Source organism: Anser cygnoides, chromosome 33 (genome assembly GCF_040182565.1).
Source record: "Anser cygnoides isolate HZ-2024a breed goose chromosome 33, Taihu_goose_T2T_genome, whole genome shotgun sequence".
Classification (NCBI taxonomy): Eukaryota; Metazoa; Chordata; class Aves; order Anseriformes; family Anatidae; genus Anser; species Anser cygnoides.
Genome location: NC_089905.1, coordinates 2170410 through 2197124, shown reverse-complemented (window position 1 = coordinate 2197124; position 26715 = coordinate 2170410). Strand labels below are relative to the sequence as shown.

Sequence of the window (26715 nt, the reverse complement as noted above, 5' to 3'; positions counted from 1 at the left end):
AGGACCCACTTGACATCCCAAACGGCGTCTGCCCAGAGGGACCTGCTCCTGGCACCAGCCGGGCAGATATAACTACCTGGGTCTTTGACCAGGACACCCAGGAGCAAGTAAGAAACTGGTGCTCCAGGTCCCCAAATGGCTGCTAATATTTATGCGTGAAGAGTTCTGTGCAAAAGCAGGCTGGAAAAAGTTTTTATGCAGAAATATGAAGAATAACTGCAACCTGTCTCAGTATTGTTTGTTCATAGAAGACTTCCAAATAGGACTGGACATATGTGAGAACATGACATTCTTTAAAAATGCACATTTATAATCTTGATGTATATACTTTAGAAAACACAGATCCACATTTCCCTAGGACTTGTGCTTACCGTTTTCCAGGCTGCAGCCTGGATTATACAGCAGACATCCCATTTTTGCACTGGTGCCTGCACTGTAAAATGAAATCCTTAATTTTCCATGGACATCAAGTTTTGAGTGGCTTAGGAAGAGTCTTGAGGCCAGCTTCTGTTTCCCTATATAAAGCTGAGTGTCACCAAGAGAGAATTGCAAATAAGTAGCAGAGGAAAAAGGAGATTCAGAAGGCCAGTGGTTTGATGCAGCAGCCTTTTAATGTAAATGTAAAGTGGAGTAAACATTTGCAGAAAGAATAATGCAGTCTAAAAGGAGTATATTTCTGGAGACAAGAAAAGATAAAACCAGTCACCCATTCCAGTGTGATGCATTTCATTGAGATGTTCACTTTCCTGAGATTCTTGTTGAGTCTGACATTTAAATCCCTTTGTGTGCTTTAATCTTTTATTTATTTTTTAAATCATGGTCGAAGTCAAACTGGGTAGAGAAAGTTAAAAGCGCAGATGTAAGATGCAAAGCCACAAGGATAAAGAGAGCACTAATCTAAGCTAAAGCACTATATGGGAATTAGAAGTAGGGTCCTGATTTTCAGAGTGCTTCCCTCTATAGTAGGAAGAACCCTGAAAGCCATGCCTGTAAATCATGCGCCATATCCTTTCACTTCTTTGCTTGTTCTTTTCCTGTGATTATACTCTGCTTTCGGCTGATCAGAGCTTCTTGCAGAAGCCCCTCTGGCAAGGATGCTTCCAGCGGGTGGAATAGGTGTAGGAGCACTCTGGTGCGCACTGGGGCACGCATGGGGGCTCACATGGGGGTGGGCACGGGGGCGGGCATGGGGGCGCACACTGGGTCACGCACTGGGGCACGCACTGGGGCACACACTGGGGCTCACATTTCGTCACAAGCTTCGGGGCACATGGCTCGGCGCAGGGCAGCACACACTCAGCACCCTTCTGCGTTGAACCGATGGGTACACCCGACTCAATGACCGTGGCCAGCTCAGCTGATTCCGTGGAGCCCACGACAGTATCCTGCGGGTAGGTGGTGAGGATGGGTCCTGGGAAGGTGACGACCACAGGAGGAGGGTAGATGATGACGCGGGAGTCAGGGCAGGCAACAACGCAGGGCTCATTGCAGGCGGCGGCGCGGGGCTCGGGGCATTTCACGTTGCACGGAGCAGCACATGGCTCAGCGCACACAGTTTTCTCACAGGACATCGTTTAGCCGTGCTGTAGGCCTGCAAAAAAAGGAGCAAATATAAGCCCCAGGAGCCGGTAGGACAGGATCAATGCTGAAGCTAAGCTAATGTGAGCCTTGAAGAGACACCAGGTGGTAGATGGGTTAATACCCATCCTGTTCTGCTTTGCTTTGCTCTTCCCTGCATGCCCTTTCAAAGCCAGATTCCTTCCCACAGATGCCAAAAACCTCTTCAAGGCTACTTCTTAAATAACATAGATATGTAACATCTGCGTTCCTATGTAAATTGGACTCCAGAGGCTGAATTCACAGTAAAATTAGGGTAACACCACACCAAGCATTGAAGAAATGGAAAACACGTGGCAGGTTTTACTGTGCCAAATTGACATATTCTCTGGACTAGGAAGACAAAAGGCAGAGAGGTGTAAAATCCCAATCTTATATGTAAAGGAGTCAATCCCATAAAGAATGAAGATGTTTTCAGTGGAGTTAGTCTGTAACAGGTGGCTTCTATCCAGTATATTTAATATCAAGCTTACTTGGAAAATTAAACAAATACAAGACTTCTGCGAGAGCACAAGGGGAAAGCTGAAGTCTAGCAAAAACTTGAATGCAGGTCTCCTGAATTTAAATATCAGAGGGAGTGAAACTACTCAAAAACCTGACCTGCCTTTTTTTTGTTTTTTATTTTTTATTTTGAAACAAATTGAAGGGTGGGGAGGTAATTTGGAAAATATAATAAAACTACATTTTGATATGTCATTTCAAACTTATCCAAATTCCAAATCAACTGGCCAAATGAAGGAGCTAGGCTATCTGTTGTCTGAAATTGAATGGAATACTTCGGTTTTAGCCAAAGAGATTACTTATTTTTTTGTCTGGTTGAGAAGCATATTAGAAAAGCCTGGGTGGAGCTCAGTTTGACTCAAGCTCTTTTTCTTGGATTAGTTTATTTTGTCACTGTTGTTTTAGACACAATGCCAAAACACACATTATTCACCTAAACTTCTCCTGACCCTTAAACCCTAATCCAGACATTATCTTCAGGTTCCCACCCTTTTGTGCTAATTCATCTACTAATTCCATCCCCTTCAGCTGACCTGCAACACTCTCAGCAGAATGAAAGCCAGAGAAAATGAATGGCTAAGAAATCAACACAAACACAAACATACAGTACAAAACATTTATACTGGGTAATATATTCTTTCACAGCCTGTTGAGTGCTTTGCATAAGAGCACTGCTTTGCATAAATAGAACAAAACCACCCAAAGCAACTTCCCGAAGAATATGCACCTTAAGCAGACATTCTCAATTTCTTCTGCATAGCTGCACTGACAATTTGTCAATGCCAAGACATTGTCCTGGGCCATTCAGACTGGCAGCAAGTGCCCAAGAGGGTCTCAGATGGAGCATTTCCAAAGTCCGACTGGGCACCCTGCAGGGCCACATCCACAGACATTTGGTGTCCCAATGGCTGGCTCCAGTCCGATGGGCGACTGCAGTTTTCTCACCGTCTCAATATTTGTATTGCCTATCTCAATATATACTCTACATACCTTCATCCAAAATTAGATACAAATCAGAAGCCACAAGGTCTGAACAATGCTGCCAGATGTAATCTGCTTGTGAAGATATTCTAAGGCTCCCCAAAGCATTGAATCTCCATATAACAGAAGAAGAAGGTGTCTTTAATATTACCCAGATTTCAAATATAATTTTAAACTCCAGTCCATCAGTGCCTTCAAATTAATAAGCAAATGACTCTTTCATGAAAATTAATTCCTGTCAATAGTACAAAATCACAAAATATTAATCAAAAATTCAGCCCTGAAATAAACCCAGACATTTCAAAAATGGTAATCCTCTCTTTTTCTTTTTTTTTTTTTCTTTTTTTCTTTTGTTTCTCTTTAGGAAGAAGAAATTAGATCAGAATCCAACTTACTCAGTTCACCGTGGAGAAGCGAAGAGAACCTGCTGGAAGGTTTCTGAATCATGAATGGTTTTATATACCTTCCCGGACCACCAGGCTGATGCAAGAAAATAACGTCATATTTGTGCATTAGGTTCCATTACTCCCCAAACAAAATTTGACGTGTAATTACAGTAATTGTTTTGCTTACTGTTTGTGTTGATTATCCTATTCTCACCAGCATGTGACTTGAACAGTCCCATCCCCGGATTCCTTTCATTTCAGGGTTTTAAGCATCAAACCCATTCTTGCAGCCCTGAGAGTGTGAAGACAGCCCGCGGGACTAAAGTCAGGCTTGAGTGGGAGCCCTGGCCATGCTGCCAGGCTCAGAGGCTGTGTGGAACTCATCCTTGCTATTCCTTAGAAAACAGTGGTTTGTTTTTCTTCCTTAACATCCTGACCTCCAAGAATGCATAAGAGCCTAACCTAATATTAGTAGTAAGTGTGCTCGCTAGTTTAAAGCTTATTAGGACATGTTTACAGAAACTGTAGTCACTGCATGACTGTAGTGTTAGGATTGCCTTGGAGAGACACTCCTAGCAGGGCCAAGCATTGCCCGTGGTGCCCTGGCTCCTCACTTGATGTCCAAGTCTCTTCCAAGCGAGGATGGCTTACTGTGCAAAGGCTTGTCGTGGCAGCCTCAGCCCCATTTCAGTATGACAGGTGTCCTCCTCTGCAACAAGATCTCTGACCAAGCCCAGGAAGAAACATGAAGGGAGAAAGCTCCTTTTGGTTAAAGCGGGTTGGTGAGAGGGATCTAGGAATTGCTCCGTCTGGTTTGAATTAAGTCACTGTCCCTCCAGTCCCTTCCACTGTGGTTACGGTCACAGTTGCATCAGAAAAATGAATGAGCATGGAGAGTTGTGCTGTGGGAAGACCAAGGCAAGTGAGCAATGCTCTGCCAAAGCTGGTAATTCCCCAGTTAACATGCAGGTGGGCCAGGGAAAAGAGGAGCAGCTGATTTAGTTAAGATTGCTCAGGAAGGCTTTGGCAATGTGGAGGTCTAAGACTTGCCAATCTGTGCCCAACTTGACCTGCTGTGATGAACAGCATCTCATGCCATGTTTGAAGCAGAGGCCCAGCCCCCTTGGATGACATAGTACCATTTAAATCACTAAATATGCTCCGATTTGGAAAGGTGAATATTTGGCCAACTTGTTTTAAATAATATGATTAGGCTAACAAATGCAGAGCTGGCTTTTAATCAAAAAAGAGGGAGATCCAAATTCCCAAGGTGTTTATCATTGCCTGATTCAGAGAATCACGTGGGTGGCCCTGACATATATATTTTAAAGTGACGCTATGATTCAATACTGTGGAGTTTAATACTGGCAGCCTGTTATTAACATCATAACACCTCAATACTTTGCATGTATAAAACATCAGTGGGTGTTTGCAAAACTATCTGAAAGCATTTCCTCAGAACATTTCCAGTAAGTGTTCTTGCCTAGAGGAGCCTCTGAAATCCCTTTGCTTCCAAGAGATAATTGATAGCACAGAAGTTACATCAATAGCAAACAAAAATGCATATGTATGAGAAGGAGGGAGGGGAAAGGAACCCAGAAACTCTTCAGTGTGCACATGTACCCTTTGTTTGGGCTGGCAGATCCCAAGATCATGGTGACAACTAGAGTTATTATTGCCCAGCCAGAGCTGCAGATGTAAATTTCACCCTCTGTTCTGGAGCTGTGTGAGGGAGATGAGAAAGGATTTTAATAGTGTCTGCCAGGTGCTGTTGTTACGGGCACAGCCCCATACATCAGTCCCTGGCAGCTTTGGAGGAGCAGAGTGCCTGGCATTCAGCTCCAGCTCCTTCCAGCAGTACCGACCCTGCCAGCAATCCTCCTGCACCCTTGCTAATGCTCAGCTCGCATGGCAGCCTCCTCCCACACCTTTTACCTGCACCTGGCGGCCTCAGCAGCACCTCCAGCTTCAGCCACCCATCCTTTGCCACGTTTCTGACTCGGGCACATTTCCTGCAAAGCCAGTGGCAGGAGCAGGGCTGTGGGAGGAGCTGCTCTCAGCTTGCCCAGCATCAGCTTATGATGTGGGAGCAGCTCCAGAGGGAGCCTTTGAGCCCAACTCTTGTATCCATGCATACATGTATTCCCTTAGGTATATTTATTTATTTACATATATGAAGTCAGTGATGAGAAAGAAGTTGTACAGTCACTGTTGGCAAAGGATTTTGGGGTAACTGGAAAGCTAGTGAAGTAACAAATGCTGTTGTGAACAGGAAAATTAAATGAATGGGAATTGTTTGAGAAGGAGAACATTCTTCAGAAATAGTGCTGAGCACTGAGCTCAGCGAAGAGAAATTATTCAGGAAAAACTGGAATTATAGGAAACAGCTGTGGAAGAAGACTGGTGAGGTTGCTCATCTCATACTTTTCCCTGAATTATTCCTGGAAAAGGTTCTGTAAGCTGTTCTTAAAAGTGTTCCAGCACAGGGATGCCACTGTCTCATTTCTTAATCTGTCAGCACCTAGCTTCTCCAGCAACTGGAAGGGGATGGTTTTTTCCACCTAAAACTAACCTCAGTCTTCTTTGTTGGAATGTAAGGTGGTAAATTCATCTCCTATTATCCCATTGGATATAAAGGGGTCTTTATTGCTTTTCTTCTTGAAGTAATGTATTACAATTTTATATACTTCCATGTGAACTTCTCTAAAATAAACAAATCAAAAGTGCTGGTTAGTTTCTGTGAAATAAGACCAAGAAGAGCTCTGAATAAATGCATGTAACTGCAAGGGGGAGATTTCTCCAATAAGGCAACACTGTAATTAGAGAAGGAAGAATACGCAAACATTTCATTACAATTATGATTAACCATTGAAATAACTTGGTAGATATGAATGATTACCAATTGACTTTAAATCGGAAGTGGGTGTTGTGTGTATGCATGTGATCGTTTAAAGAGAAATTATGGAATAAAGACAAAGTAATGGGTAATATTTTCTGATTCATATTGTCCAGAAGATTCCTTCTGGCCAAAAAAATTTACTCAGCAATAGACCTGAAATCACATTTTTTTTGTTCTTGTTTTTGTTATGAATTAAGGTACAAGGTGTCACCAACTTCCTGTCTTAAAACTTGTGGCTTCCATGTTTTCATTCCAATCCACAGACTAGCACAGATATCTGAGAAAAAAAAACTTTTGTGCACAGACACCAGGAGGAAAGAAGGCATTACAAGATTTCTGATTTATTATTTTTTTAATCAAAAGCTGTATAATTATTTAATAAACTTTATGGTCATGTCTATATTGACATTACAAATGTGTCTACAGTCTTTAAGTCTATGTGTCTACTAGCTTTAAGCTAGTTAGTGTACTCACTTTGGACAATATGGTATGGAATGGAAAGAGCTTCTTCCCATTGCCCTAAGACTTGGGTAGAAATCTATGATTCTCTTTCCTGTTGCATCACTGTACAGGTGATGTCTGCGTGGAATCACTGCTTTTGTCTTGCTTTTCTCTCCATTGCCTTTTCCAAACATTCAGAGGTATGGAAGAGATCACAGCAAATCTCATTTATTATTCTTGCATTCCAGTTTTTGTCTTTTCACTTATTCACATACAGGTCTTATGAAGACACATACATGTGCTTCATGTTAGTCAGCAGAGAAGTATGACCAAATTCATAAGGATGATTTCATTATTACATGATAGTACCTTCCTGGGAATTCAGTGGAGCAGGGAACGCTTAGTCAAGCTAGAGCTCAAGGGCATATGTGCACACAAATCCAAATATTCAGTGTTCTAATCTAAAAAACAGAGCCCTTCACATGGAAGAATTATTACATTACAATTAATTTAAACTGATATTGGAGGTTCCTGTTTGCAAGAGGAACATGTCTGCCACTAGACCGTATTTCTAGGAAGGCATCAGCTAATTTAACTTTTTGATTCTATGACAAGTGACATTACCGCAAATGCTAAAGGATATGGTGTGAGATATAGCTTGCCACCCATCAATCACAGCATTATGGCATAATAAAGAGGACTGATTCTCCTTCAGAACACTCACATTTCTCAGGGATACTGCTGAATTACCTCCAAAATGACTTGAAAATAAGGATTGAAAGAAACAAAAAAAGGACTGAGTTTGAATGCAATATAATTTTAATGTCAGGGAGGTACAGACACGTTGGGTGAAGACAATCATACAGAGTACAGAGAACATTTCCATGTGAGGTCAGCATGGGCCAGGGGTGCTGCAGCAGGAGACGTTGCCTCTTCAGAAGTTACCAGAGCTACAGCTTCCTCCGACAGACCTCCTGTAACCAGAGGAGCTGCCGACACCCTGACAGCTTCCCGTGCCAAAGGAGCGTCCTCCTCCATAGGAACCCCCGCCGTAGGAGCTGCCTCCTCCATAAGAGCTTCCAATGCCTCCTCCATAGGAGCCTCCCATGCCTCCTCCGTAGCAGGTCCTGGAGCTGAAGGATCTTCTGCTTCTGAATGTACCCCCAGAGCCAAATGACCTACCACCTCCGTATGAGCCCCCCATTCCTAGGGAACTGCCTCCTCCGTATGAGCCCCCCATTCCTAGGGAACTGCCTCCTCCGTACAAGCCCCCCATCCCCAGGGAACTGCCTCCTCCGTATGAGCCCCCCATTCCAAATGAGCTGCTTCCGCCATAGGAACCCCCAACATTAAATGAGCCCCCTGATTCAGCAGAGCCCAGTGACCCCGAATACCCCCTCCCAATGGGTATTGGGAACGAGGTGCCCACGATGCTCTCCTGTGGGCAGGAGCTGAGGATGGGGCCCGGGAAGTGGATAACAACGGGTGGGGGGTACACCACGGCGCGGGAGTCCCCGCAGGAGGTGATGCAGGGCTGGCTGTAGGCATCGGCGTAGGGCTGCGGGCAGGTCACCTCGCAGGGGGAAGAACATCCACTGCTCACGAGCTGTGATCCTGAATACATCTTTTGTGGTGCAGATAAACCTGCAGCACATGTTAAGGAGTTAGAATAACATATACACACAGCTCTATGCCTTTATACAATCTCCATGATGACCCAAAATATGTGTTTCCTGGTATAATAAATTGTTCTCTTATAGTATAAGAATCACTCTTGTTGAGTTATCTGGCTTTTATCTAGTCTGAAATTATTATTCAGTATGGTTAAATCTAAATAATAAAGAGCCAAATAAAACTTGTCTTGCAGTCCATTGTAGCTTACACAAAAGAATATATCTTTCTAAAGTACCTTCCTCCTGCCTTTGTTCTGAACAAGTGTTTGCTCTGGTTAGCATTCCACCACTAGTTCTGTTAAGGACAAATTTCTGCTTGATGTCAACTAATGGGTTCTTTTGGAAACAGGTTTGACAGTCTATGTATTTTTAAGCAGAAGTCAACTGCATTTCTTGCTGCTGTTTATATATACATATATTCTAATAACTGGCAAGCTGCAAGTTGTAACCTTCTTATCAAATTAAAAGGGTTTAATTGACCCCTTCCCTTTGTGGCTTGGAAGAACACATTTTAAGACATTTTCCTACCAATGGCTACAGCTAAATAGCTACAAAAGACCTTACATTTTACAAATCTGACATTGCTGAGCATCACAGAGTACTGACATACAAGTCATTCCCCCATTAAACAGTGATAGCAACATCTCAGTAACTATAAAGGAACTTCAGAAAGAGTACTTACCAGGTTCACAGAGAAAATCAGATGAAGTGAAGTCGTTGGTGAACCTGGAAGAAATGCAGTGCTTTATATACCCCTTCAGACTGCTGCTGGGATATGCAACACGCTTCTGCACATGGGGCATAATAGTTAGCCAGCAAAACTTTTTTGCTGTATAAGCTACTTCTAATTGTAATAATTGTTTTGATAACTGATAATGGTTAGTAAATCAGCCCCACATCATACTATATGTGCAACACACCCTTTGTCTTACTTTAATCCTTAAATAGTTTTTATATTCATTTTATGACTAGTGCCATCTTCTGACCTCATTTGAATTGCAATGAATTTGAATTGCACTGAACTGAGCTCTGTTTGCTTAGCAAGATAAGACATCGGTCTTTCTCTTAAGCAAGAGAAATATATCAGTTTGGCCTTCTTTGGAGAAACATTTTCTGTTCTGCAGAAGATTCTGTTTAAATTTAGAATTTCACGGACTTGGGAGAGCTGCAAATTTCATTTTTCCAGCTCCTCAGATGGGGCAGGTTATTTCTCCTGTCTGTTTAACATCCACCCAAATAATTGCTTATTGAGATGCTTAATCAAATGGGCAGTATTATCCAATTAAGTACAAGGAGACATTGTGTGAGAACACATAGAAAAATTTTATTGTCATCCTTCACCATTTGTCACCCTTCAGGATAGCTATGGTAGCCTAGAAAGATGCAGTCCTGTTGTCCAGGAGGCACCATCTGAGAAAAAATAAAGACTTTTTGGACACAGAATGGATGCATGTAGAGTGTGTCTGAAGACAATTTAAACTAAAATGAAATGTTAATATTTTAAGATTGGCAAAGGCTCTTTTTATTTATCTATTTATTTTTCCAGGAATACTGGTGTGGTATTCCTGGAATAGTGCTTGAAAATCACATGTGTTAGTAGACAGAGATACAACACCATAAATGGGAGGAGATCTCTCCAGTAAAAATTTCCTTTACCAATAACCAGAAACACAGGGAAAACATTATTTATGATCAACCTTCTGGTGGGGTTAAAACAAGTGTCACGTGGATACATGCCGGCAATATCAAACGTCCAACTTAAGTGTTTTGTTTCTAAGCCAAAATAATCCAAAATAATTGTAGATTTTGACTCTCAGTCACAGACTACAGCCTTTCTGAAACTAACTGGTTGGGTTTCCAGCCTGTTCCACTTGTCACGCTACGTTTAATGCTTCCGTCACAGGTTTCTGGGGTTTTCAAACACCTTCAGAAAATAGAGCACGAGGAGCTTATATGGTTAAAACCTTGCATCAGAATGCGAACGAGTTCTGTCAGGCATCAGTGGGCAGCTCTTGATTTGACGTTTTTGCTAGTCAGCAGTTCTTCGTTAACTCCTCAGTTAGCGTCAATCTTCCTACAGTTGAGAAATACTAATTTACATGAAGGACCCTGGGTGCTGCCTTTTGCTTCTACCTGTGTTTCAGAACCACTGGTGAGTGGTAGCATTCTGTTAACCACCCAACCATTTCCAATCCAGACTTTGAAAGAGAAAAATGTAATATCATGTATAAAGGCGGTTTATTAGCTCCGTATAATCCTTACATGCACCTAGACTTGTTCCCATTTCAACTCCAGCTGGGGCCAGGGACAATATAAGCCAAATTTGTTGTGGTCAGAGGAAAAAATGAAACATATATATGCTTGTATAATGCTTGTAACGTGACTTGGAGCTGAGAATAAAGTTGTGATCACGTCAATTAAGTGAACAATTAGAACAATTAATGAAATAATCCATACAGCAAAACATAGTTTGGCAATACGTATGAAGCTCTTGCACAAAGCGTGGCTCACATCCTACTGGTGGTCTGAAAAGGTATATAAAGGCTCTCTGAACACTTCAGTCTCATCAACAGCCATTCATCCTCTACACTTCTCCAGAGCTGGTAAGTCGGATCTGCTTCGTTCTCTATATGAAGTGTTAGGAAAATATTTTCTTCATTTAACTGAGGACAGTCTTCTGCAGATAATGGGATGCTAAGCAATGTCATTTGCCTTTTGTCGTACTCTAATTTTTATAGTCATTTTGATGTATGTCTTTATAGACAAAGACAATTATTTATAAGACTGGATTCTCCCAGGCATAAGGATCAATTCAATATTGTCAGTTAGCTCCAGAGCTGTGTATTATGATCTAATAAAATCTACTGCATGATCTGCATCCAAAGACACATAGAGTGTGGTTCTGCTCTCCATGATTATCAGTATTTCTAGAGCAGCAGAAAGTAAGTTTGGAAGAACCAGGTGTTCATTCATGCATGCTCAGAAAAATGTGTAATGGAGATGAGCCTGCATCTTTCTAAACTCTCTTCTCTAACTCTTTTTCTGTGCTTATGTAAGGTCTCAGGTCTGCAAGCTTTTTTCCCTCCGGCTTCTGAGCACTGTTCTTATGCTTTACGTCCTGCTGCAGGTTTATCTGCACCACAAAAGATGTATTCAGGATCACAGCTCGTGAGCAGTGGATGTTCTTCCCCCTGCGAGGTGACCTGCCCGCAGCCCTACGCCGACGCCTACAGCCAGCCCTGCATCACCTCCTGCGGGGACTCCCGCGCCGTGGTGTACCCCCCACCCGTTGTTATCCACTTCCCGGGCCCCATCCTCAGCTCCTGCCCACAGGAGAGCATCGTGGGCACCTCGTTCCCAATACCCATTGGGAGGGGGTATTCGGGGTCACTGGGCTCTGCTGAATCAGGGGGCTCATTTAATGTTGGGGGTTCCTATGGCGGAAGCAGCTCATTTGGAATGGGGGGCTCATACGGAGGAGGCAGTTCCCTGGGGATGGGGGGCTTGTACGGAGGAGGCAGTTCCCTAGGAATGGGGGGCTCATACGGAGGAGGCAGTTCCCTAGGAATGGGGGGCTCATACGGAGGTGGTAGGTCATTTGGCTCTGGGGGTTCATTCAGAGGCGGAAGATCCTTCAGCTCCAGGACCTGCTACGGAGGAAGCATGGGAGGCTCCTATGGAGGAGGCATTGGAAGCTCCTATGGAGGAGGCAGCTCCTACGGCGGGGGTTCCTATGGTGGAGGACGCTCCTTTGGCACGGGAAGCTGTCAGGGTGTCGGCAGCTCCTCTGGTTACAGGAGGTCTGTCGGAGGAAGCTGTAGCTCTGGTAACTTCTGAAGAGGCAACGTCTCCTGCTGCAGCACCCCTGGCCCGTGCTGACCTCGCAAGGGAAACTGCAGCCCAGTGATACCAAGCACTTGTCTTTGCTGGCACATGTGGAGCTGCAGCCCTGCCCAAAGGCCTGGGAAATGTCCTTCGTGCTCTGTGTGACTGCTTTCATGAAATGCATGCTGTATTTCCCTGTCATTAAAAATATGTTGCATCACTATGTTCGCCTGAAGTTTTCTTTTTCACCTTTTCACCTAGAAGCCTCTTTGATTATGAAACACATTGCCACACAGCTGGTTGTCAGCTGAAAACTTTTTACCTCAAATCTTTAAGAGGAAAAAAACTTTTTTGGGTCTCTCACCAGAACATCTTTCAATTACTATTTTTTTTTCTTATTGCCTTTTTCACCTTAGCATTGTCAAAGATATAAAAGTTAGATTTTCAAAGTGGGACCAGGAATGTGTGAGCAGCATACCTCTTCTAACAGACCTGGTGTTTCAGTTCATCTTTCATTATTGTCCAAACATGAATGATTTTGTAATTCAACGTGAATTATAAAATATATATATCTATATCTTTCCTTGTTTCCTGATCGCAGTCTTATTTTTTCTGTGTAATGTCAGTCAAAAGCAGTAGGGTCAGGTTTAGACATATCCTTAGCATTCAATAGACTTGTCTTGGAGGTTCACCCATCAATCTCTTTGCATTTCTACTCCCAGCAATAACTACAGGAAAGAGCAACACAAGGCATTATTTCTTAGTCTCCTGTCACTCATGGCTTATGGAAGTCTCCCTTGCACACCCCTGAGATCTGAAAGCAATTACGTTGGCACATAAACGCAGCCCTCTGATAAAGCAACAGTGAAAGGAAATTCCTAAATTCTTTCTGAAATTTATACTGCAAATTCTAGGTGGCAAATCTCAGAAATGAAATAAAGCTTATGTGGTTGATTTTCTTTAGTTATCATGCAAAATCCCCAGAAAATTCTGGAAAAAAAAATCCAAATAAAATGTCTTTTTGTATTGGTTTGCATTCTTTAGGCACTCAGTAATGTGTTTAAATCAACTGGACCTCATACATCCCCAAGGAATCGTGGTAATTCCCATAAACTGATTTTAAATGGAATACAGTGGTGAAATGAGTGATCAAACGGACTTATTTAGAAGAGAAAAGCTGTGCTACCCCACAGAGTGTAAAAGTAAAGAAACATGAATCTCCAGGCTTAGCTGACTGCCTCATCCCTTACACTTTCTTTTTCTGCACTTGTCCCTGTCAGTAAGGGAGAAGTAAGATTAAACAGTCCGACCAGTTCTGAAAAGTGCTTGTACGTGTGGCATGTTTAGATCTCATCCCTTACTTGACATGAAATTAAATAGTTGCACTGATGGAAAACGATTTACCTGATGGTTGTCTGTGAGAAGAGACTTCTGTTGTTCATACACCAGCACAAAGTACTGAGTCGTCAGCTTCAGAAACCTCTGTGCCCTATGGAGATGCAATACCAAACAGCTCTGCATATTTAATTTTGAATGCGTCATTCAATTATCCATTTTTACAACACCTTTATTACTTAGGCAATTACTATCATATTACCATAAAAACATATAATTGTCACTCACAGGCTATGTAAAAAGCTCTAGGAAGTAGAATGAGCTAGTGGAAAAGATAGGACCAAAACAGTCTTGGAGAGAAAGAAAAGCTGAACACAATTTGATGAAGTGAGAGAATTGTAGTACAAAGGATAAATAGGACACACTGAAGAATGAGATGGCAACACAACATGAAGCAGATCCATCCTTGCTTCCAGGGAGGGCACAACATTCACTGACTATGAAGAAGTCATTTTCCAACAGTTATTCTTCTGCTGTCACAGTTTTATTGACAATAGCCGCAATAGCTGTCTCAGGCCTTTCAACATTTTTTTTTTAACATTGGCACAATGAAAATAGGGATCTATAATCATAAGGTGATTAACAGAAGCTGTCATTAATTAAGTCAAGCCAAAAAGAGGTGTGGGCCCCGTTTTCAGAGGTATGGAGCAGGGGTGGTTTCCACTGACACAAAGGGTTTTTGCCATCCCTGAAACTTTGTAGGAGATTCTTAAACTGTTCATGCTTTTGTACCTTTCTGCAGGTGACAATAACAATGTGAAGCACCACATAAAATCTTTAACAATTATAAAATGATGAGTTTCATTTGCTAGGTGACTCCTCTAATGTCTGCAATTATTTACATAGCTTCCATTTAGTAATTCATCCAGAAATCTACACAACATGATTCTCATATAATAAAGTTGGGCTTTCTGTTGTGCTGTAATTGTACAGCCAAATTCCTACACAATATTGTACTGCTGCCAACACTAGATTTATAGTGGAAACTTACTGAATCCTGCTTACTAGTTTTTGTTGACTATTCACCAAGAATGAGTCCCCAGAAAGATCAACCCTGCAAGTCAACTTTCAAGAACAGCCTGATCCCAGTGCTAAGCAAAATGAGATAATTTAAAAGTTACCTCATTTCAAAGCTTGAGGTCCACCTTGGAGCAAAAATATTTATTGATCCGGGCATGCTCTTGCAGTGGCCTCACAGCCATCCCCATCACAATGCACTGTGCATTACATCCCAAAGTGAATTTTGATTCGTACTTGGGTGAAATTACTCAGAGGGCTCAGAGTTTAAAGGAGTCATTGGAGTCATCATGTGCCACTTCAATCCTGTTTACCTGCTTTTTGAAAGACTTTTTCAGGGCCTTGTCCTGGCCAGTGCTCAAGAATAATTCAAGGGGCCTGATTCTGCCACGTTGCTGGATCATCCATTCAGTCAATAGATACAGGTGGGGATGCAAAGATTGCTGACTCCCCCATCAAAGGGAGATGATTCAATTTGGGAGGTATTATACCTAAACCTAAGGCTTGCAAATATATTGTGGGACTGACACATTAGTAAGCTACCTTCCTGAAAGCCATTAAAGGAAGTACACAGAGAGATCAACTCCTGCTTCAGCTGGAACCAGAATCATGCCAAAGGGATTTTTTTCATGAAGTTTGGACAAAAGGAAACTGTTGGGTGTTGGATAGATGTCACTCAAAGTAGGGCTGGAAATGGATCACTAATTATGAATTGAAAGGAAAACAATTACAAGGATTAGAAGAATAACTTTTTCTTTGTAAGTGACAAGAATGTGATGAACAATGAATGACTTCATGTCCTTCCTATTGTCTAAGAATGTGTATAAAAGGGTATGGAGCTAAGAAGTCTTCTATCCTTCGAGCTCCACTGACTTATTCCTCCCAGACAACAGGGTAAGTCTAACTTCGATGCATGTCTTTGTAGCTGTAGATTACTTGAAATTTATATGTATATATATTTTTATCTTGCAAAACGCTAGTAATTTTAGAAAAGCTGAAGTAAAGAGAAGAGTAGAACAGGCAAAGTCTTTAGAAAAGATAGGGTAAAGGAAAAAAAAACAGAGTAGGGAAGAGTCTGTTCCTTTCTTCCATAGATTTTCTTAGTTATAAGGAAACCTTTCTGTGGGTTTACTTTGAAAAGAGAATGACTGGGACTTTTCTAAGCAAGTAATTATATAAGAATCAGATAACTTAGTCTCAAAAAGCAATATTTTCTGAGAGATTCTGAAGAATGAAAGATGTGGATGGTACACAAAAGAAGAAGTGAGAAGCCTTAAAAAGGGGTCAATCAGGTAGAAAATTTTGCAGAGAAATGGAGATTCGAAGGAAGGCTTGAACTAGGATTTGATGAGCAGCTGCAGCAGAAGGATAAGGTGTACTTGATTTACACTGGAAACCTGTTTGCACCCGAGTGTGATGGCTTCCTGACTGCATATTATCTTTTCTAGCTTCACCTCCACTCCTCAAGAAAAATGATGAACAGCATCAACTCCGAGTGCGTGCCTGCCTGTGAGGTGGCGTGCACACAGCCCTATGCCTGCAGCAGAAGCCTTGAGCCCTGTGTTGCATCCTGTGGCGACTCAAGAGCTGTGGTGTACGCCCCACCAGTCGTCCTCACCTTCCCAGGACCAACTCTCACCAGCTGCTCCCAGGAGAGCATTGTGGGAACTTCGATTCCCCAGCCTTATGCTGCTTTGACCCAATATGGCTCTGATGAACCTAATGGGATGGGGGGTGCCATTGGCTCTGGAGGCATGTCTGGGAGGGGGGTCTCCTTTGGAGCTGGAGGCATATCAGGGATGGGAAGCTACATTGGAGCTCGGGGTTCTGTCGGGTTTGGAGGCATGTCGGGGATGGGAGGCTCTGCTGGGTTTGGGGGCTTTTCAGGGATGGGAGGCTCTGTTGGGTGTGGGGGCTTGTCAGGGATGGGAGGAGGCTCCTTTGGAAATGAGGGCTCCTTTGGGCTTGGAGGCGCCTCGGGTGTAGGGAGCTGTTACAGCAGGCAGACCTACAGAAGCCGCCGTGGATCCCGACTTGGAAACTGCAGCTCCTTCTAAGGCAGCCTGAACACCTGCAGACCGCGCATCGACTTCGGAGATGAGAACACGAGGTCTGAGTCTGCAGCTGGGCCTGGCTTTGAGATGGCAAAAACCCTTTGCATCAGCAGGAGCCACCCTTGCTCAACTGGGCCCACACCTCTTTTTTTTCCGTGTCATGCCTCACCTTCTGTCAATAATAGTTTCATATAATGCCTTCTCTCCTTAAATTGTTATTGGCCTTGTACTATGTCCTTTCTGGTGCAGTGGAAATGTTTCGGTATTTGAAAGTGGGACTTGGCTGTCAGGATTTCAGCTTTACCCTATAAAATGCAGTGCCTGTTACTATCAATGCCGACCTTCTGGCTGCCTTTGGACTGTGGAATAGACCATTAATGAACTGCACTCTTCTGTTCTGTAGCACTTATTTCATGTCATATTAAAAGTCTTGTTGAATTATATCACTGGCTTTCTGTTTTTCTTTTCCTCTACTGTGCTTAATAAACTAGGCTTAGTGGAATTGAACTCAGCAGGAGTCAAAATAGCAGGTGGAGCTCCACATACACAAAGGGGAGTGGAATTCAATAGCCTGATACATGGCTGCATGAAAGCACCAATCTCACTGTTCTTTTCATGTAGAAAAGTATTTCTACACTCTTTAGTGACAGCCTGGAAGGAGTCACTTATGTGTACTCATTTGAATTTGAGATTTTTGGATAATGTGGTTTGCAGAAGATGAATGGGACTGTACCTACACTGAGCTTCATGCACTCTTACCTGCATATTACTAAGAAGATCAGAGCTTGTGATCTTGAGGCTGAGCCATGAACATCTATATAAACTGTCATACACGTGACTTAAGAGGTTATGCCTCACAATTTACAAAGGAGAGTTACACCCCTCATACTCTTCTTACTCAATAGGTTGAGGAATGAAACACCAAGTAACAAGAGCAAAAATTGATGTGGCATTGCTGCCTCTGTCTTATCTGCAGTACACTAGAGCAAGGTTGGCTGTTCCTGAGCTAAAACTGCAGACACAGCAGTTCAGTAACTCCTTTGGTACTTTGGGACCCCCATGCATGCACATGTACACCTCTGTGCGTGCTCTCAGTCTGTAGCTGAGAACAACACTTCTGCACTAAGACAAAGGATTTATATCCAAACAAAAGTTTCTTAACTATCATATTACGTATTATTACTTAAGTCTATGGATTATGGTCTGACTAGCAGAACATCATTATTTTGTGTGATAGACTTTCCATAAGCTAATGCTGGGAGACATAATTCTGGCAATATTCTGTTAACACTACAGTACAGCACTGCACGCATAAGTACCACAAAATGAGTATAGCTATCTGGATGTTTCTCCTAAATCTTTGGATTGAAATTCCATTTTCATCAGAAGGCTTCTAGGAGGTCTATGTAAGAGATTATGAATTATTTATTTATTTAAAATTCAGATGTGAAGTTGTGGTGGGAGAAACTTTTTCCTAGCCAGTTCTGTCAGCATGTGTTCATGAGATGCTTCATGATCCTTAAGTCTGAGGGAGCATGAGGGCATCCATGTAGCAGTTGCCTGAGGGATCTCACAGTGATGTTCCTAAAAGATCAGATCATTTCCTGAATAAATGCTCCAATTAAATTAACAAACCACAATGATTAAGACAATCAGAGGAAGGAAGTGAATGTTGTGCTTGGCACAGCAGCCCTTGCTCAGCCTATGCATGAGCTCTTTCTTGTTGTGAACAGCAGCACAATCAAAACAGCTCCAAAAGATTGATATAGCCATCAAGGTGAGTTTCTTAGCTTACTTCAAGGCATGATACAGGGTGCAAGAACTTCAGTCTGATTCTCTGTTGCATATGACTAACTTCTTCCCATTCATTTTGGCCCTGCCTGCAATACCCAGGACTTAGCTAACACATAATTGGATAAGCTATTTCACCATTTAGACTAGATAAATCAGAGCACAACCTTACCTTCTGATGGAGTCAGGACACATGCAGTCATTCAGACCCTTGCAGGAAGTCTAAACGATTTCATCAGGGATATTCAAGGTGGTGCTGGTAATGATCCTGAGTAGCTGACCTCGCTTCAAAGTTATCTTGGCTTTGAGTAGTAGTTGTACTAGACCATCTCCAGAGGACCTTCCCATCTAAATTATGATTCTGTTCTATTTATTAGTATGTATATTTTGATGTATATATCAGAAAGGGGAAAGTTACTCTAATGAATTCCTGACAAGTGATATCGTCCATAGAAAGTAATTAATTCTTCCCTGATGATGGTCTTTGAGGCATCAGAATCAATGCACAAGGTTAACTTCTTTCACACTGGTTTGTAATGAAGAAACTGCAGCAAAATGAATGCCAGAAGACCGTGCTATGATGCAACAGGGTTTTAATACAAACAAGAAGTGGAATACATTCTTGTAGAATGAGGCAACACAGAGACAAAGAATGTAATTTCCATTTCAACAAGGACTACCATCAGTCAGAGTAGCACAGGGCTCACAAGATATTCTTCTTTCAGTTGGAAACTTTCACAGTTAAGTCCCATTATTTGTTTTACTTTCTTCAGTTTCAGAAAGATCAAAAGATCAAAACATAACATGAGCAAATGACAAAGTGACGCAACATTGGGATTGTAAGCCTTAGATAAAACATAGCACAGAGAGATCCCAAGTAACCCCAACTCCTACTGACACCAGCTGGAGCAGAGGCTGCTTGGCATGTCTAATTTCCAGGCCTATATATCAATCATTAGTTTGTATCTTATCATTTCTTCAGTCATGACTTTTTCTTAAAGACTTAAAATGGCCCACAGTTTCCATAGCGATACCTATAGTACCCTCTAGAAAAGGGAAAATAATTTCTACCATATCCTGAAAAAAACGAGTTTCGGTAAAAGCTTCCCAAACGAGAGATTCCACCACCACAAGAGCCCTCCCCACCATACGAGCTACCTCCCATGCCACCATAAGAGCCCCCAGAGCCATAGGAGCCATGGGAGCCCATCCCATAGGAGCTGCCTCCACCACAGGAGCCGCCAGAGCCCATTCCTCCACCTCCAGAGCCCATTCCCATTCCTCCACCTCCGGAGCCCATTCCTCCACCTCCAGAGCCCATTCCCATTCCTCCGCCTCCGGAGCCCATTCCCATTCCTCCGGAGCCCATCTGACCCTCAATTTCAGGCATGGCAGTTCCCACAAAGCTTTCCTGAGGACATGAGCTGATAATGGGTCCTGGGAAAGTCACAACAACAGGTGGTGCGTACACAATTGCTCTTGAATCGCCACATGAACTGATGCATGGTTCATTATAACAGTTGACATATGGTTGCGGGCACGTCACTTCACACGGTGAAGCGCAGCGGGAGCTAAGCATCTGTCCATAGGTAGACATCATTCCAGAAGGCAAGTCAACCTGAAAGGTAGAGAGAACTGGCCCAGTAGAGTTAAGGCCAGAGGAGTGAATGAACAAACAGTATTAGAGTAATTTGGTTTGTGTAGATGTATTGAATGGCAGTCATCTTAACAGGTGCAAATATACACCTCCAAGTAGTCTACATTGAACTTAAGATTTAGTGATTAAAAACTAATAATTAAAAAAAAAAAAAAATCACCATTTCTAAGGCACACACCATTCCACTTTAAATCTTACCCTTTTGTTTACTTTTTCTTAATTCAAAATCTATATGTGGCTCTTTTTTTCACCATGCCTTCCACCATCATAACAAATACCACTCTCTCTTGCACATGGTACTGTTGTTAGAATAAGTTCCATGAGACACAAAGTCACACTGTATTTGTACTACAGGACAGAGAGAAATAGGACACCAGTGGAGGAGCTGGAATACGAACTCAAGTGCACCAAGCTCTTGTTAATGACAGAATTTATTTCTATTTCAGATTTTTCTTCTGGTCATTACTAAAGCACTGGCAAAAAAATAAATAAATAATAAATTTCTCAATGGGCTTGCCAACACTACAAAGCAAATCCCTTCCAGAAAGCAAGACCTGGAAGCAGACATTTGGTTCCATTCGTTGTTTGAAAAACATAACAAAGTTTTTCTTAACAGCCAAAGCACGTGAAGGGTCAAAACTACAGACCCTGGTAGTCTAGATGCAGAAATAATTTTAGAAAATTATTGCAATACAAAGTAGCAAAGGAAATGTTAATGAAGAAAAAAATAGTTGCTTATGTGGGATGAGTTTGCTCAGTTTCAAAGTAGCAATATCAGTCAGGTCCCATGAGAGTTGGGAATCCTCTATTTAATTCTATTGCCAAGTTCTTGGAAACAACAATATTCTGCTTAATACCTGTCCCAGTATCCTGTTCTCATACGACATATGAAAACCTTGCCTCTCACTAAAGGTTTTACATCATTCTCCTACAACTTTTTTGGTTTCATTTTCTGTATGTGAACTCGGAAAGAGCAACAGAGGAAGTAAGAGCATCTTTCATTTCTTCTAAATGGGTATAACTGCTCAATTCCTAGGAGCTGCTATCATGCACATTTTTGAAACTGCCATTCATTTTTCCACACACTCATGGTGATGCCTATATCCACCCTATTTGTACATGACAATTTCAAAGTAAGATGTTATTAGAGAATAAGTTCCTACCCTAAAATGGGATAGGACAAATAACCTCATAATAATACTACCTATAAAACCATGTCTATAATTACAAACAGATACAGTTATATTGGACTTACCCAGTCACCAAGAGGAATAAGTCAGCAGAGGCAGCTAGAGACACCTGAGTTATGAGCACTTTTATACACTGTCATAGAGAAGAGAAATTGGGAGACACCTTTATGTAATCATGCTCTACATCTTGTGAAACGGAATGTTTTCCCCAGTGATACCATGCTTTGTTGCAACTGCTTTGATAACAGCCTGTGATTAGTAGATAATTTCCAGTCCCACACATCATGGTACGTGCGTTCCCCTCCTTCCCCCTCCCCTCTTGTCTTTTTGCTGAAAAATCTCATGGTAAAATGAGTGGATTTCTTTTAAACACTTGTGATTGTGAAGATAGCTCAGAAGAATAAAGAAAGCAGGATTCCAATCTATCATTTGACATCTCATATAATAAAAACAATTGGCCTAGTGGAATTTTCCTTTTTAAAGAAAGGAAATGTTTTCACATTAAATATTTTTTTATTAATTAGCCATTAATGTCCACAGCCACTGTGTACACTAGTCCAGGGGCTTTGGGACTAGAGTTTATAACTTGGTACCGTCCTTTGAAAAGATGCTCTCCTGCATGTGAGCACAAAATTCAATTAGAAATTTAACTGAAGAGATGCACTAGGCCAAGCTTTTTACAATCTATCATCAGTTCACGTTCTCAAGAATTCATCCTTTTCTAAGATGCTTTCAAAATAAACATAAAAAAATACAAATAGCTATTAAGAGATTGATTTTTCCTTCTCCAACATTCATGTCGAATGCCGGTATGAAGAGAGAATACATGTAATGTGTGGGATTAGAGGTCTCAGAGAAAACATTATGTGAAGTACAGGTCCATAACCTCAAGCAGAATAAATTCACAAGGCCTGTCAAATGATGCTGTGATTCACCTAATCACATTTACATCATAAACCTCCTAGCTATCTTCTTGTGGCAAATTATTAAAACTGAAACTGACAAAAAAAAAAAACAAAAAAAAAAAAAAAAAACATAACAGATGACTTTATTTGTGTTTCACGACCATCAAATCAGTGTAATAACCAGAGGAATGTAAGCAGCCAATAGAGATATGACAGCAAGCTGCATAGAATAATGAGTCATATAATTTGTGGGAATGAGAAGTAACTAACAATTACAGTGACTGACAGCTGAAGCAATTAAAGGAGTTACTAAACTAAATATTTTAGAAAAGTATATAAAGACTCAAACATTTTGAGTTTTTTCTAATGCATGCACAACTTGCTGATCTTACAGCTTCTTAACTACCTACAATGCTACCTGCAGAACACCACACTGGCTTGACAGTCCATGTGGTGGTATCTGAGGCTTTTCCCTGGCAGCTTTAAAAAAAGTGAATTGATGGTTTATATAAGGTAGAAAACCATAAGAGTAAGATCTTTCAAGCCCAAACTGCAGTCAACCTTCACATTTTATTGATACACTTGAAAATAAATAAATAAATAAATAGAATGCAAGGGTAATTGGCAATATTCCAACATGCTTTTTCACATCACCTGAAAGTTAGTTATCTTCCACCAAAGAATTATTTTAAAAGTAAAGAAATGGGCATCTTCCCTCAACAGGTGAAAGCTAAATGCTTCTTGAAATATAAAGAAAAAACATCAGGGATCTTGTATTTTACTCTAAAGAATTTCTTGCTTCACATACAGAAGCTGCAAACTAGGCAAAAAACGTAAATCTGGGTCTAGCTGAGGAACCCCAGACATAGGGTTCACAGCTTTAGATTTAAAGTCACTACAATGTAAGGTAGTGCTCAAGAACTACCTAAAAGATTTCTCATCTTTTTCTGGGAAGATGAAGATGATGATGTTGTTGTGCATTACTGACTTTCTGGTTTTAGAAATCCCCATATTGCTCTCTGATGCTTACACAGCTGCTTTACATACTAAGATTAAATCTTAAAGACAAAGCCGGCATAATTGCTATTGCTCTCACCTGTGCCATGCTATAATTTTCTAAATTGGTCTGAAGGTTCATTTGTCTGAAAGGAAATTGCCTATGTTATTATTGCAGATTGTAACAAAACATTATCCTTAGCCTTTATTTTTTCTGCAGATTTTATCATATCATAGCAATTCCAGGCAGATGTGGAATATAGTGGTTGCAAGAAAACAGCAAACACCATTATGCAGGAAAACAAAAAAGCCAAAGGATGAGAATCATGGTGGAAGGGTGCAGATTTTAGTCTACAGCTCTGCTTTGGACCCTGATATCCACATTTTGGTACAGGTTTCCAGTGTGGTTTAAGAGCTGTCACCTGGAAACCTATTTCCAAAACAAACTCAAACTGGAGGGTTAATATTACTGAGTGCTTTTTCACTGCCTAATTGCAAAGCTGAAGATGGATTTGGGAACCAAAGGACTGGATCACCACTGCCTGATCTTTCATTATCTATATATTCAGTGCTATTATATTGCTTAGACTGTAGCAGTATCTCAGTTTTGTACCTTTACGTTCATTGTAAATTGTGCTTAACACTTACTTGATTTCCTCTGTTCACCTCTATTGGAAAAAGAAAACAAATTGAAAAGACTTTTTTGTGCTGGCAGCCAGCTCCTCTTCCTGTGTTTGCAACTGTTCGAGGTGACTTAACCAAACTGTGCTGTAAGTATGGGAAACTTTGTGACTCTGGGCCAAGGACAGCACAAGACAACAGAAAAATAAAAGAAAAAAAGTCTAGATTGATGATAGAATTCATATTTTTCCAGAAAACAAACTGATGCTTCCACCAGCACTCCAAAACAAAGGAACTTTATTACTTCTTAAAATCAGATCCATATCTGCCTTCCTTTTTTCAGGTTTTATGTTATGTTTATAACCGTCTTCTCTAGGAACAATTTCTACTAACCTAAAAGCCCTGGTTGCTTGTCCTGTCAGTCTTTCAGTAGAGCAACACAAATCATTGTGTCTGAAAGCTGGACTCGGTTGTGAAACTGTGGTTTCCATAGGAGAAAGGAGGACATTGGGTTGAGACTTACTTCCAGATGGATATCTCTACAATTAGGTATCCAAAAATATGTATTTAAGCTTCTCTTGTAGGCCGCAGACACACTCAGTGGAGCCTGGAGACCTTTCCATAAACACTTAAGTGGCACTGAAGGACATGCTTCAGTGATGGGAGTTGGTAGGTCAGGTAGACAGTTGGACTTGGTGTTCTTAAAGGTCTTTTCCAAATCTTTTCTAAATAATTCTATGTTTCTAAGTGAACATAAAATTTCTGCTGTCTATTTGCAGTGTCAGTCTTTGAGACCACTGGAAGTTCAGAAACTCCACCTACATGGAGATCCTTTATTCAGTCACCACTGTGTTCCATTTTTTGTTGACATTAAAATGTCTTTCTTCTATTTTTTGCCTTTTCCACATTTGTCACTTAATCCCTTTCAGCATAATTCACCCTGCTTCCAAGGGGAATTCTTAGTCAGCAACTCCAGCCTGCTCATGTCCCACTTACACCCTGGATACTGAGTCTCATCTTTAAGTACTTAATGACAAAATACAGCTTTCTTATTATGTGGATTTCCTCTCTTACAGAAAGGTTTTCTAGCTACAGTACAACAAAACGCGGTGATTAAATAGTTATACACATAAATAATTCTGAAGCTGACGAATTCTTTCCCACCACTAAATGAGATGCTTGGTGCTCTGCAATAATTACACTACTGTAATATCACTGAGCATCTTTCATCTTAAAAACAAAACAGAACTGAATTTCTTTAATAGGTGAATACTGCTCTCCTCGATAAAACCTGAGGGCATGCTAAATTGCAGCCCAAGGTGTAACTGCAGCTTGCATGTCCATATATAATTTAGCTTCATATCAAAGCTAGACAACGTGCACCTCTTGAGCCGCACACGGCATACCTATCACCCAGACACGTTCCTCAGGTCAAAGCCACCTCATTTGGGCAGTGATGAGGCTGTGCTTTTTGGGAGGATGTTGGGCCATCTGAATCCCCACACACGGGAAGAGTTGGCAGAGTGGAATGGATGAGGCTTCTCCACAATGTAGCCCCACCCCGTCCCACCCCATAAGACCTGGGCTCTGAGGAAGAAGAGATTCGTGTCTTCTCTGTACCAGGGCTGCAGCAAAGGGGTGAGGGACCTCAGTAAGAACCCAGAGGTTTGTGGAGGAGGAAGGATGTAGTGTCACTGCCTGTTCAGACAAATACAGCCCAGAACAGCAATTTTGTCTCTTGGTGAAGACCATGAAAAGTGCCAGAGGTTAGCTGAGTCTTCTTAGAATACAAGTATGGTAGAGTTGTATATAGACCTGTTCTGATGATAGGGGGTCCAGCTTTTGGAGTGTAGAGCCTCAGGACTTCGGCCCTTGTCAATAATCCATTTTTAGTATTTCTTTTTAAATATTTTTCTTGGTGTTCATGTTATGCACTGATACTGTCAGAGGGAATCCTTATCCCTGCATTTTCCTATGGCTCACAGAGGTGTGGTGCTAGCATCCAATTTAAAAATCTATTAATTCTAAAGCTATTAATTAAATCTTCATTCTAGTTCATTAGCTAATTAAACATTCTAATCTCAGAAAGAAAATCTGGCAGCTGACTTTTGGTTCCTTCAAGCCTATTGCTCTGAAAGAGCACTTCTGATGTCACAGAGTGCTGTTAAACACATTAAATTTAGAGACAGAGGAGGCTCTTGTCACCAAATAAATAAAAAGACATATTAGAGCTATACCTTCCAGAGGAAACATCTGAATTACAGTGCCAAGTTCTCTTCTGCAGTAAGAATCTGCATTGCATTTGCCCTTCCAACTCAAGTTAATAAGGCTAAAACATGAATAAAAAGCTGCCATAAAGGCCAGTGCCCAGAGAAGCTGTGGAGTCTCCTCCTTGGGGATCTTCAAAAGCTTCTGCACATGGTCCTGAGCACCTTGCTCTGGGTGGCCCTGCTTGAGCAGCGGTTGGACCAGATGGACCCAGAGGTCCCTTCCCACCTCAGCCAGGCTGTGATTCAGTGCTCTCCTTGTAGTTCAAGTCACAACTTGAAAAGGGATTTAAACAGTAAAAGTGCCTTCCCACCAGCACCTTCTCTGTGTGCAAGATGCATTCTGCCCCTTCTCTTGTCTGTCCCATGCCTTGGCCTGTCTGGCTCTGTCATAAGTTTGGCTAATGTGCAGTATTGAAATTATAATGACAGGTTATCAGTAATAAGGCTAATAATAATTAGGTGTGTCTAAATGCTAGATCCACCCTTATATATACAG

The 26715-nt window shown here is 41.5% G+C and overlaps 3 long non-coding RNA genes across 4 annotated transcripts; 1 reads left to right on the top strand and 2 right to left on the bottom strand.

Moving 5' to 3' along the window:
* Window positions 1-589: 589 nt before the first annotated feature.
* On the bottom strand, window positions 590-5439 carry LOC125180262 (uncharacterized). 2 transcript variants are annotated; one of them, XR_010827126.1, is made up of 3 exons: window positions 5421-5439; window positions 3495-3579; window positions 590-1591 (listed from the first exon to the last, which is right to left on the bottom strand). It is a non-coding gene; the product is annotated as an uncharacterized lncRNA (long non-coding RNA). The 2 variants fall into 2 exon arrangements; XR_010827127.1 differs by lacking the exon at window positions 5421-5439 and adding an exon at window positions 3673-3691.
* A 2808-nt stretch (window positions 5440-8247) lies between these two features.
* Window positions 8248-21651, bottom strand: LOC106049223 (uncharacterized). Its single transcript, XR_010827125.1, has 5 exons — window positions 21493-21651; window positions 18753-20215; window positions 13728-13812; window positions 9181-9224; window positions 8248-8469 (listed from the first exon to the last, which is right to left on the bottom strand). It is a non-coding gene; the product is annotated as an uncharacterized lncRNA (long non-coding RNA).
* Window positions 10711-12546, top strand: LOC125180261 (uncharacterized). Its single transcript, XR_010827113.1, has 2 exons — window positions 10711-11101; window positions 11626-12546. It is a non-coding gene; the product is annotated as an uncharacterized lncRNA (long non-coding RNA).
* Window positions 21652-26715: the final 5064 nt, after the last annotated feature.